This window comes from Anthonomus grandis, chromosome 3 (assembly GCF_022605725.1).
Source record: "Anthonomus grandis grandis chromosome 3, icAntGran1.3, whole genome shotgun sequence".
Classification (NCBI taxonomy): domain Eukaryota; kingdom Metazoa; phylum Arthropoda; class Insecta; order Coleoptera; family Curculionidae; genus Anthonomus; species Anthonomus grandis.
The window spans coordinates 27,486,644-27,500,163 of record NC_065548.1 but is presented as its reverse complement, the minus strand read 5'-3'; the positions used below and the strand labels follow the sequence as shown (position 1 = coordinate 27,500,163).

At 33.8% G+C, this 13,520-nt stretch overlaps 2 protein-coding genes across 3 annotated transcripts in view; both read right to left on the bottom strand.

Annotated features, from left to right (window-relative positions):
* LOC126734274 (39S ribosomal protein L46, mitochondrial) overlaps positions 1-12,712 on the bottom strand; it is a 245,198-nt gene extending 232,486 nt beyond the window's left edge. Inside the window, exon 1 of the mRNA XM_050437822.1 lies at positions 12,709-12,712. The gene's annotated coding sequence lies outside the window, so the exon portion shown is untranslated. The remainder of the gene's footprint in view (positions 1-12,708) is intronic.
* Positions 1-13,520, bottom strand: part of LOC126734272 (pyrokinin-1 receptor-like) — a 534,619-nt gene that overhangs the window by 158,256 nt on the left and 362,843 nt on the right. The gene's annotated exons all lie outside the window — the stretch shown is intronic.

The following is a 13,520-nucleotide window of genomic DNA, read 5'->3' as shown; positions in this document are numbered from 1 at the left end:
AATAATGGCATGTGATTTTATTACATTATGAGTTAATTGAAAACGTAGTAGGTACCATTATCAATTCTTAACTCATTTTAGAGGTCTATTTAATATTAGTGCAATCAAAAGTAAACGTTTTTTTGAAGAAAAATTAGAGACGAGAGGCATTGTATAGTATTTTTATTTTTTAAAGGAAAAAAATTCAGAAAAATTAAGTTTTTTGCGTGAAAACGAAAAAAAGTAATGAATAAAGTTAATATTCCCGGTACGCGGCTCAAAAGACACTAACCCAACCGATGGGAGGCTCCAACCCACGGTCGATATCCGTTTTGAGATCCAACTCTAAAATCAAGCCTTACTCCAACTCAGGCGCGCCGCGCCCCCTTACCCCAAACCCGTTAGAATGAACAAAACATTTTTGCGCTTCGCTTGTCACTAATGTGTCGAAAAATAGTTCCAGATTGAAATCATTAATATTATAATAAAAAATTAAAATTCCTCATTTTTTCTTTTTGGAATTGACTTAAATTAGGTTATTCTCATCATATTAATTAATTTTGTAATGTAATTCCGGTTGCACTAATGTTAAATGTCACCCATTTTAGTATAGGGAAGGACAACTATTTAACATTAATAACCAAAACTGAAAAATCCATATAAATTAGGTATTGGTACTTAAATAGGTACATAATGACCTATTACTGTACCCTGTACGTAGCGATATAACCTTTAAAAAAATAATTAATAAAAGAATCCTCCATTTAACACAAAACTATTTTATTTTTAACCAACTACCACCTTAAAAAATATCTCTCAGAGCTGCCGGCGCGCAACTTATGCAGTCGCCAGTCGGTATTTTAATGTGAATAGCGGCAACGTAGCACCACACATCTGACTGCAGAGGCACAGTGATTTCCAGGCGGCAGACGCTAGTCATATGCATCTCTACCTATCGATCAGTAAGATCAGTTCCTCAGTCTATTTCTTAGTGCCGGCACCGAACATAAACTAGAATAGAAGGATCACTCTAAGCGCCGCCCAAAATGTTGCCTTTCTCACTCGCTTTCTGATGCTACTCTTTTTTGCTGCCCGGTGGCGACTGCGTTATACAGGGGCGTCTTCAATATTAGAACTATAATAGCGTTGTGCGGAAATTTTGTACTTTAAAAATGCCGGCGATATGTTGCGTAGATGGCTGCAGGAGTAAAAGGGGATATACATTTTTTTTTAAATAAAAATGGATTAGTTTACAGAAAAAAATACACGCTTTTCTTCAGTATTTCTTAAATATCTCGGAAAATTGAGATCCTAGAAAAAAATCTAATAAACAAAAGTTTGTAAAAAAGATTGGCTTTTGTTTGATTTATCTAGGTGCTATAGGCGCTAAGATACAACTGTGTGAACATAACCCCTTTTTTTAGATAACAAAATATAATGACGTAAAATAATAACGTGAAATAATTTAAAAAAAAAACGTTTTTTAGACAAATATCTAGCACATTTTTTTAAGTACTATGTACTATCAAAAACTTTAAAAATAAACTTGATTGTAAGTCATTAGCATAAAAATTAAAAAAGTTAGGAATAAAATAAAAATAATTGCAGTTTTAAAAAAATTTATCATAAAAAATTATGTATTTATTTCAAAAATTAAAGCGTAGCCTTCTACAATGGACTATATATAGGTACCAATAATATGTTCAAAAAGTGTCAGCGGTTTAGAGTACATATTTTTTTTAAATCGTGATTTTAATCTAAAAAAATTCAAAATTTTTGGTAATATTCTGTTATTAGTGGTGGTTTTTAATAGTGAAAGCTATCCGATTTATTATTAGTTGCATTGCAATCATTTGAATGATATAAATTTTAGCCACTTATACCGTCTAACCATACTTAAAACTGCATTTTTTTCGTCATTAAGGGTGGTTTTTAAGGGTTTAAGTTTCAAAATATTGATGTGTACTATAATCCCCTATGTAAAACTATATTTATTTTGCATATTTATATGAATTCTAGGTTGTAAAACACCTATTTTCGTTTTATTTGAATTTTAGTGGTTTGTTCTTTCATCCCCTATTTAAAAAAGCAAATAATTAGGCATTTAATAAGTTTTTTTTATTTAACTGCCTTTTTATGTTTCACTGTTAGCGAGTTCCATATGCTGAGTGTTGTTATCACATTATTATGTAAATTTTATTAAATATTTAAAAAATGGGTATATTAACGAAGTTATTATTAATTAAGTGTATGTAATATTAGGTAGGTAGTTTCTTGGTCAGTTAAGAAAAGAGCATGAAAGGAACGTAAAGCTAAGATTTAATTACGTACATTCTAATAAACTTAATTTTAAAGCTGCCAAGTGTTTTTCTTACAGTTATTTGTTCAAAAGAGATACTTAATAATATTCTTTCAATTTCATTTTAACAATAATACAAAGTGCCATTAATTTAAAAAAATTCCATATTTTACACGCTGCCCGCCGCGATGTACAAAAATATTCCTTATTAAAAATGTTTCAAACACCCCCCGTATCGTAAAGGATTGCCGTCGAAACTAAATAATGATTTACGACCGCGTAAAAAAAGTCGGCACTGTTTAGAAGTCCCCACTTCAAACGGGCGCAAGAGAGTGAACCTACTGTCTTGTTCTTTATACTGTGGTGCCGGTGTACCCACGTCGCCGTTTTACGCGCTTAAATCAAATTCGGTGGTGTGCGTATTAAATTGGTTTTTTCAACTCCCATAATATTGTCTCCATTACGGAAGCGTTCCCGTGTGTCTTCTTCGGATCGGGGTATGCTTTCTGAGATTCTAAAATCGGTGAAATCTTTGGATGAAAGATTAAAAAGTGTCGAAAATGAAAGACGTTCAAGTTGTCGCAACCGTCGTTCCATGTCAAGGCGGCGTGATCGATCCCGGAGACGGCGCTTGAGTTCCAGTTCACGTGACAGCGGTAGTGTCCGAAGCGGTCGTTTTTCGAGATCGAGGAAAAGAAAGACGCATCGCGTCCGCCGACCTATTTTGCCTTCCTCTTCAGATTGGTTCCAATCGCAAGGTAGTTGGGAAAGGGAAAGGCAGGAGGGGAGAGGGGCGGCACAACCCTCAAGTGCAAGGCAGGGAGAGAACGTTATTGGTGGTAGGTGTACTTATATCTTAGTTTTATTTTACAGATATTTATATGTAATGTTCTCATATCTTTGGGTCTCCAACGTTGGGGTTGCGTTTTTGTCAGTGAAGATCTTTGTCGCAAGCGATAACATACTCCTAACATAAAAATGTGTTTTAATACCTGGTCAGAGCCGTGCCCCAGTGACGGGGCGGTGATAAGGGCAGTGAGTTCTTTATCACCTAGGCAGTTGCATTTATGAATGCAAGCCTCAGTGACGGGGCAGAGTTGTTTTTATGACAGTGAGTCATTTGGAGTTTGAGGAAGATCCTTTAACGCCTTTTTTATTGAAAAAAAAAAATCGCCTTAGTGAGGCGGGAACGGAAATCCAGTTGTTTTATTTGCATTTTTTCCAATTAGTCCATATTTCTTTTCAGATGTAGACTTTGCATCGGCGCGCGATTTGCAGCCTATTGCTGTAGATATAGAACAGGACAGTGACGTCCAGGTGTCTATTAACAAAGAGTTTCAAGCCTTGCTAGGAGATGAAGATGTTTCTCCAACGCTGCTCGCGCCCTCGTTGCATGGTGATATTGATAGTCGCTGGGATGTGATCCTGCGAAAAGGGATGGATTTGGAAAATCGCAAAACGTTAATAGCAAAATATGCTCCGCCGCAAAATTGCCAAAATATTCTTCCTCCCAATCTTAACCCACATGTTAAAGCAGCTTTATCTGAATCAAATGTAAGGAGAGTCGCTCGCCTTGTCAATCTACAAAAGCAGGTGGGGGCGGGTATTGCTGCTGTGGGCAAAGTTCTTTCAATCCTTTACGAGAGAGGTAAGGAGGCGGATAAGGAGAATATCCTAGCCCTTGGCGATGCAGGATGTCTCCTAGCTGATGTCCATTTTCAAGAAACCATGTCCCGTCGAGATTTGGTTTTATTAAATATTAACAAAGATTTAAAAGATACTCTTTCCAACTCCCCGCCAGACGAGTGGCTTTTTGGGGGTAACCTAGAGGAGGTCATTAAGGCAAAAAAGGCAATTGATGTTTCGAGTCAACAGCTAAAATCGAAGAAAGTGGTTAGGAAACCTCTTCAACCTTTGAGAACCCAGCATTTAAACTCTGTCCGTCCACTCAGATCGTCGATCAGAGGAACATATCGGAGTGGACAGCAGCCTCGACAAGCTCCCCGTCAAAAAGTCCAATCCCAGTTCAGGAGGAAACCAGATCAGTGGCAGAGCAGGGACAGGCGCCTGTAGAGGTAAATAAATATGCTGGCCGTTTGAAGTTTTTCATAAATAGATGGCGGCATATTACTAACGATAAAGTGATTTTATCATGGTTGAAGGGTTATTCAATCCCATTTCTTAGTGTACCCAAACAAGTTTTTTCTGGTACTGAACATCAGTGGTCTAGTTCTGAAAAGCTCCTAATTAAAAAATCTGTAAATGACCTTTTGTTATCGGGAGCAATAAGTTGCGTATTCCCATGTGTGGGTTAATATGTATCAAAAATTTTGCCAAAGCCGGATGGGTCTTATAGGCTTGTGTTAAATTTGAAGAAATTTAATTCTTTTGTAAAAACAAAACATTTTAAAATTGAGGACAGAAAAACTGTCGCTAGTTTGATCCAGCCTAATTGTTTTTTAGCTACGGTAGACCTTAAGGACGCATACTTATTTGTGCCGATAAAAGAAGGCCATAGAAAATATTTAAGATTTTTCTTTGATGGTTGTCTATACCAGTATAATGCCTTGGCCTTCGGGCCAAGTTCTGCTCCTTTCGTGTTTACCAAGTTAATGAAACCGATTTTATCAGTTTTAAGAGCAAATGGATATAGCTCTGTAATCTATTTGGATGATTTTTTGTTGTTGGGTAATACCTTTGAGGAATGTGTTAATAATGTTCGAGCTACTATTAAATTATTGGAGCATCTCGGTTTTATTATAAATTATAAAAAATGCTCGTTAACGCCATCCCAACAATGTAGTTATTTGGGTTTTTATTATAATTCCTGTTCTATGTCTTTGTGCCCTATAGATAAAAAACGAAAAATGTTAATGAAATATATTCAGAAGTTTATTAAGAAAAAGTCTTGTAAGATAAGGGAGTTTTCCCAAATAATAGGAAAATTAGTCGCAGTTTGTCCGGGGGTTAAAGGGATGGGATCCATACGGGGTAACGGTATCGAACGTTTTAGTTTTTTTGTCTGAACAGTTTGATAAAGGAGCTTCCTTTAGCCTCTTAAATAGGTATAGATCAGCCATTGCACAAATTGCTGATCCTGGTTTAAGTCAGGATTTTCGTATAAAACGATTTTTTAAAGGGGTTTTTGGTCTTAGACCAGCCTTTCCAAAATATCAGTTTGCTTGGGATCCTTCGCAAGTTTTGAGTTATGTCCGTAATTTGGATAATGATTTAATTTCTTTGGAGGATCTTTCGAAAAAATGTTGCATTCTTTTAGCGTTAGCTACGGGCCAGCGTATTCAGACCCTATTTAGTATAGAACTTTCTAATATTGAAATTTCTAACAATCAAATTAATATTAAAATTCCGTCTCGTTTAAAAACCTCTTCTTATAACAGGCACCAGCCTATACTGATTATTCCATTTTTTGTCAGTGATCCTAATGTTTGTGTGGCAAAAACAATGATTTCTTATCTGGAAAGAACCCGCGTTTTGAGAAGATCGTGTCAACAGTTATTCATCACTTTTAAAAAACCCTACCATAGGGCTACCAGACAGACATTAGGAAGGTGGTTAAAATGTATTATGAAATCTAGTGGTATAGATACTAACACCTTTTCCGCGCATAGCACCCATCATGCGGCTACTTCAGCCGCAGCTAGAAAGGGTGTTAATTTCGATACCATAAGATTAGCCGCGGGATGGTCTGAACAGTCAAGAGCATTCGCTATGTTTTATAACAGACCATTAGCTCCTGAGGGCTCGTTTGCTAGGGCAGTTTTTAGCTCATAAGTTTTTCATTATCTTAAGATTACATGTTGTTTTTGTTATATACGTTTAGTTCTTTGGCTTCGTTTCGTTTTATCCATTCCTTAAGTGGATTATTATTTAATGTTCAAGAAATAAATATTTATGTTTTGTAAACGATTGTTGCAAATTTCTTTAATTATCTACATGACAATTATTTACGAGACGAGATCGACTATAATCAGAAGATTAAACGAACTTACTTAAGTGATGTTTGATCTTGATTATAGGAAGATCTCGTCGAAGTAAATAAGTCCCACCCTACCCAATAGATGTTTTTCCCAGGGATTTGCAACAGGTAAGAAGCTTTCAAAATGACTGAGGATTTGATCGATAGGTAGAGATGCATATGGCATGCGGGAAGAGGGGGAGTTTTTTGTTTGCTTTGAATTTAGTGGTGGATATCGGTGCTTCGCGTAGATACTACATGACAATTATTTACTTCGACGAGACCTTCCTATAATCAAGATCAAACATCACTTAGGTAAGTTCGTTTAATCTTCTGATTTTACTCTCGACACGTGTTTCGCTACAGATGTTAACATCCTTGGGATAACATAAGACTAAGCCAAACCTACTTACAAGTATAAATATAAACTGATAATGTAGCTAATCGAGCGAAAAATACAATGAAGCATGGCCGAGTAAATCTTCAACACTAACTAAACTACTAAGAGATTGGACCATTATCTATGTGAAGAATGGTTTTTTTGATTTTTAAATATTGCTATGCATACGAAAGTCTAGAAACATTCATTCTTTTGCATGCATCATCATCACATAAAATCAGGAAAATTAACTATATTTTAAAGCATTACTGACCAGCAATTTATTTTTATAGAACTTAAATATTCCGAAAGCTAAATGCTATAAAAGAACTATCACCTATAGGTACTACAGATGTATTCAGGATGATTTGCGAATCAGTTTTCTTCTTATATTGTTAAAAATTTAAAAAAAAAACATATTTATCTTCAAACTGAAACATTTATAGAAGGAAACAAAATAATATTGAAGTGTTCATCAGGATTTAGGAAATATTAAAGTACAGGAATACATTAGTTAGAATTTTAAGTAAGAGGTTAGGGAATTTCAAGAAACAGAAAAAACGACCTACCTAAGCCTGCTGAATTTTAACAAAGCGTTTGATACTATAAATCACAACCCGCTTGTGGCCAAGTTATGTTGGTTTTTTTTTAAAACGCTAAGTATCTTTAAAAGTTTTGCACATTTGCACACTCTCCACTTGTTTTTGCCATATCAGTTATGTATATTTACGTGAAATTCTGCAACATTCAACAGTTTGCTGATGATTCTCGACTTATCCTGATTTAAACACATCAAAATCATCCACTATGGAAAAAAACATGCATATTAGCAAATACATTATAAAGCTATAGCATGTTATAATTAATAATAATATTTCGATAGTGCAAAAAGTAAAAAACTGACGCATTATATTTTATCCTAACTATTCATGTCACCATTATGTTAATAACAACTTTAGCCTATTTTAAGGATAAAAAATATATACAAAATTAATAAACATAATATCCCATCTTAACAAACATATTTTCTATGTATAACACCTGTTTTATCATTATTTGATTATGACGATGTTGTTTATAGCTACTCCTAGTCCTGATTAATAAAAAAAAATCATTCAAATAATGCTAAAAAACTGTATGACATTTTTCTATAATGATCCTTACAGAAATAGTATTACTCCTCACCTAAATCGACAAAAAATATTAAATATATTTTACAGATACGATCAACATATGTATAATTAAATTAAAAAAATGTAAATACAGGCCATGCTTCATGTTTTAAAGCGAAGTTTAGAAATTTATGTATGTACAATACTGACAATACATAAATTTAGGTTGTCGGCGTTTGGGCAAATTCCAATGTTTTTTATTATTCCGTGACACAGGATGGCAGCATTTTAACGAGTATTCTTCTATGTTGCTATAAAAATGTGGAATGATCTATAAACGAAGCATCAAAAATTTATTAATTTTTAAATATTCCAAAATCTAAATTCCGAATTAATTTTTAAATTAAGGAAATATATTTAAAGAATGTTACTTTAAGGACAACTGCGATTATATAACGTCAATTGGCAATTTAAACATTTATCTCGATGTTTACATAGTTGTTGCCGCTTTCTCCTATTAAATTCTGTTTTAAAAATATATTGTGTATAATAAATGATATATTTATTTACTATATTAGTGCTTTCTTCACTTCTGTATTTATTGGCTTTTACATTTGTTTTTTCATTTTGTTATTTAACTTTTGTATCTAAATTCTATATCTGGTTTTTAGTTTTTCGTTAAGATCCCGCTCTAAGGTAAATCAAAGATTTTCTTAGTCTAATCTTTCACAATAGGCTTGCTTTTTCGTGCATTTTTCTTCATGGATTCATTTTTAAATTTTAATTTTTTAAAATTGTAGTTATTTTGGTTTCCAGTTTACAACTTGTAATGAAAGACTTGTATTTACACTATAAATATTTTAGAAGGTGACTTCCAAATCTAAAGAAATGCGTTTCGTAAAACTATTATTCCAGAAGAAAAAACAGTTCAATTTTCATATTTATATACGTATTCTATCCGTTTATAAATAGACAAACTATGATAAATAATATAAATTTTAATTATAAATATTAATTATTACCTAAATCTTTCATATAGTTCATTAATATTAATAACTCTAGTTACAACGGTCTTTCGGAAAAACAAGGGTTTGCATAGACGTCCATATAAATTATGAACATCTACTAAATTACATCCACTTGTTGCGAATTGCAGCAGTAAATATAAGATTTTAGGTAACAAATTTGACTGACTTAGGATTATAATTACTATTATTGTCATTTAGGTGGTCAAGTCAACTTATGGGTATAGGCATGTTGAAACTTCTTACAAGTTTTACAGAAAATTTTATAAACAAATAATGAAGTACTTACCAAAATATCTTTTTGAAACAAAAATTTATAAAAAAAATATATAAAAATGTAATTTTTAGAAAATTACCCATAAAGTTTGTTATTATAATAATACCAACAACAAACATGATGTTTTCTTCATTTTGTGTTCAAGAGGCTTAAGTTTTCAAATAAAAAGCCTGTTGCATCTAATTTACTAAAATCTAATATACAAAAAACATGTGGAACAAATTTCAAGATGTAGGTTGGTTTTACAGTAATATATTGTTAAAATTTATAACGAAAAACAAACTCTTTTGTCTAAATTTAATCAACTTTTATTTAATCTTTATCCGCCACGACTTCATATGGAACTGTTTCTTGTTTCTTACCAAAAATACGCCTTATCCTCTAAACCTTTTTAACCTAAACAAAGTATCAAGTTACAAACTAATATTTCTCGGCTATCGCTACGTACTTCTTAAGTGCCGCACATCATTACTTTCATTTCATTTTCATTCATTACAGGTCATTCACCCCATACATTACTCTGGCCAGATTTATTTATTTTTTTTTTTTTTTTTTATCAACTGTTTAACACTGTTTAACACAGGTTCCCTTTTAAGTCGTCCTGTCCGACTATTTTTTTTATTCAAAATGCCAAGTGCTGTAGTTAAGAAAAGAAACAACAATCCAACAGTTTAAATTCTAAATTCTACATTAACTTTCCAATAAATCAATCAAATCATGTCTATCTCTTGCATCTTCATCGGATTCACTACCTGAACTCTCATTAATCATTATACTACGATACGGTCGTAAAGAGTCAACAGCAACCAGTGTGTTAAACTTTTTATAGCCTCTCATACCCTTTACACTTCTAATCTTATACCTATCGTTATCAAAAATCTTTTCAATTACATACGGCCCTGTAAATTTACCACTTAACTTAGAGTTGACGCCGGTCTTACTACAAGACTCACCACCTTTCCATAACACTAAATCACCCCTTTTATATTTTTTCGGTGGTTTTCTCTTTCTATCAAAACAAAGTTTCATTTGCTCAGAAACCCGTTTCAAATTTTTACTAGCGTCCTTTCTTTTATCTGATTCTATAATTTCAGGTAACTTATCGCTCCATTGTAAATCACTATCACTAGTCATTGTTCTCATTGCGTCTAAAAGTGTTCTATGAAACCTTTCTACTTGACCGTTATCCCTAGGCGTCGCGGTAGCTGTCCTTATATGTTCAATCTGTTTACTATCTACAAATTCCTTAAAATATCTACTGGTAAATGCCAACCCATTGTCAGAAACGATACGTTTTGGATACCCTAAATAACCACCAAAAATCTCTCGTAAATTCTTAATACACTCCGCCGAACCTAAAGTACGACAAGCCTTTGCTACCATGTATTTCGTAAAGGAATCAACAATGGTCAAAATATACGTAAACCCTGATTTACTTTTAGGAAATGGACCAACGTGATCGATATGAACTGTGTGCATAGGCACATCAGGTTTTGCTATAGGATGTAATTTACCCTCTTCTTTCCCGTAACTACCCTTTTTATAATTACAATCTAAACAACTTTGAACATATTTTTTCACAAATCGAGACATTTTTGCAAACCAAAATTGATCCTTTAATAATTTTAAACAACGTACAAAGCCTGGATGACCTACGGAACCATGATATTTTTGCAATGTTTGGAATCGTGCAAATTTTGGAATAACTAATTTTTCGCCATTTAATGTTTTCTTAAAAAGTCGACTATTTTTATATACATATTGCCTTTTAAAATCGGGATTAGAATTATTTTTAAATTAATTTATGATATTTTGTAGTGTTTCATCCTGCATTTGGATTGTTAAAAACCAATCTTCAATAATAATTTTTGATATATGCACCGGCGGATTTCTACTTAAAGGATCTACATGCTTCATAGTACTCTCAGGCTTATGTTCAATTTCAAAATCGTACTCTTGTATCGATAACCACCATCTAGCAATTCTTGGAACTAAATCGCGTTTTGCAAAAGTATACTAGACTGCAGAGCAATCAGTTATAATTTTAAAATGTGAACCAATAAGATAAATACGAAAACGTTTCAAGCTTTCTACTACTGCTAAAGTTTCTAATTCATAACTATGATATACCTGCTCAGCCACCGAAGTCACTCGGCTAAAATAAGCCACAGGTTTAAGTCCTTCATCGTAAATCTGAAAAAATATACCTGCAATACCCTTCGAGCTTGCGTCGGTATGAATTTCAGTTTCACGATGCTGGTTAAAAGGCGTTAAAATGGGTCTTGATATTAATTTATCTTTTAACTCGGTGAAAGCAGACATCTGGTCTTTTTCCCACTTAAACGGGGCATTCTTTTTTGTTAATTGCGTAAGTGGCAAGGCAATTATGGCAAAATTTTTAATAAATTTTCTAAAGTACCCAGCTAAGCCTAAAAATTGTCGAATTTCGTGAGCATTAGTAGGCTGTTTAAAATTTTTGACCGCATCTATTTTAGCTAAACCCGGAGACAAACCATTTGGATCTATTTCATGACCCAAAAATTGAATGCTTTGTTTTAGAAAAGAACATTTTTTTAAATTTAATTTAAAACCTGCCTCAGACAATAACTGCAAAACTTTTTCTAATAATTCTAAACCTTGCTCAGGAGTACTAGTGGGGATTAGAAGGTGATCCATGTAAACTAGAACTTGATCAAACCGCAAATTACCCAGAGCTCTGTCAATAGCACTTTGAAATACAGCTGGCGCATTTATCAAACCAAAAGGCATTTTTATATACTCAAAATGACCATCTGGAGTGACAAATGCCGTTTTATCAACAGAGCCCGAGGCAACAGCTATCTGGTGGAAGCCTTGATTACAATCTAAGCTTGTGAAAAAATATTTCCCCCCTAACATATTTAATTGTTCTTCAATATTTTTCATAGGATAGACTTGTTTTTTAGTTATTTTATTTAATGACCTATAATCACAACATAAACGATATGAATTATTTTTCTTTTTCACTAGAACAATAGGACTAGCAAAATCTGAATTAGATTCTCTTATAGTACCTGCAGAAAGCAAGTCATCGATTTTCCCTCTTACTACATCTCTCTCTTTCAGGGCTAATCTATAAGGGCAATAACACACTGGTTTTGACTCATCTTTCAATTCAATTTTTAGTTCACAACCCTTGACCGTACCTAATTCCTCTGTTTTACTGCAAAAACAGTGTTGCCATTTATTTAACAAAACTAAAAGCTTTTCTTTTATCTCTCTCTCTCTAACTCACTATTCATATCTACATCGTTCAGGTCTAATCTACTCATATTTATTTTATTTTGTACTAAACTCACCTCGTAACTATTTTTCCCGGACATGTTCGCAGCACATTTGGTGCCTCTGCCCAACAACTTTCCAGCCTTCAATATTATGGCCTCCTCACTCATATTAGAAACTGGCAGCATTGACAAAGGTCCCCTAACTATAGCTTCTGGTATACAAATCAAAGATTTGCCCTAGTGGAAACATTTTCCATTTACAAAAACGTCTTCTCCATCCTTCACCCCCGTGATATTCACTGGAACGACGTGGGTTGTCCGTGGACTAATAATACTATCCTCTTTAAGCAACACAAGTGGCCTCAGATCTTCAGCTTCAAGTGTCAGTTCTTCCAATAAACCAGCAATGTCTTGGCTCAATTTTGCCTCGTCAGAGTGGACCACTAAAGAAATTCCTGTAGCGTTAATAATGGGTTGTCCAATTAAAACATCAAAATCACCCATTGGAAGGTTAGTTATTAAAGCGGATGTTTCTATTTTAACCTCATCAATTTCGATGGTAAATTTAGTTGTTGCCTCACTTACGTAAGTGCCACCTCCAAAAGCAGTTAAAATATTTTTGCATGGAAATGTTGGCAATTTCATTTGGTTTACCACATCGCAGTTTATTATATTTTCCTGGCTACCATATTAATATATCCGGTTACCAGATGCCCATTGATTTTACAGGATTTCTTGTAAATTTGATTCTCGTCTTTGTTTAAAAACTTGACAGATTTTTCCCCAACGTTTTCACGTGACGTGCTAGGAGTAGCAATATTGCGTGAATTTCGTAGGCGGCAGTTTTCCTTTTTATGGCCCAATCGACCACATAGGTAGCAACGTATTGTACTCTTAAAACGGCAGTCTTTAGCTATGTGGCCCGGTTTTCCACAAATGTAACATTTTGTTGGCTTTTTGGTCTCACCTTCATGCTTAAATCTTTTTGATTTAGGTTCATACGTAGAACTTTGATAATTTTCTAAAGGTGCTATAAAACCAGCATACAGTTCATCTGTAGTAGTGCATTGGAAAGCATGGGCATTTGCCTGCAATTCTAAGGGTAAACCCTTAATAACGCAGGATATTGCTGCTTCCTTATCCAGCCTGCATTGTTGAATTAGCAACAACTTATCATGATAATAGTGGGTCATTGTCTCCTTTGGCCTTT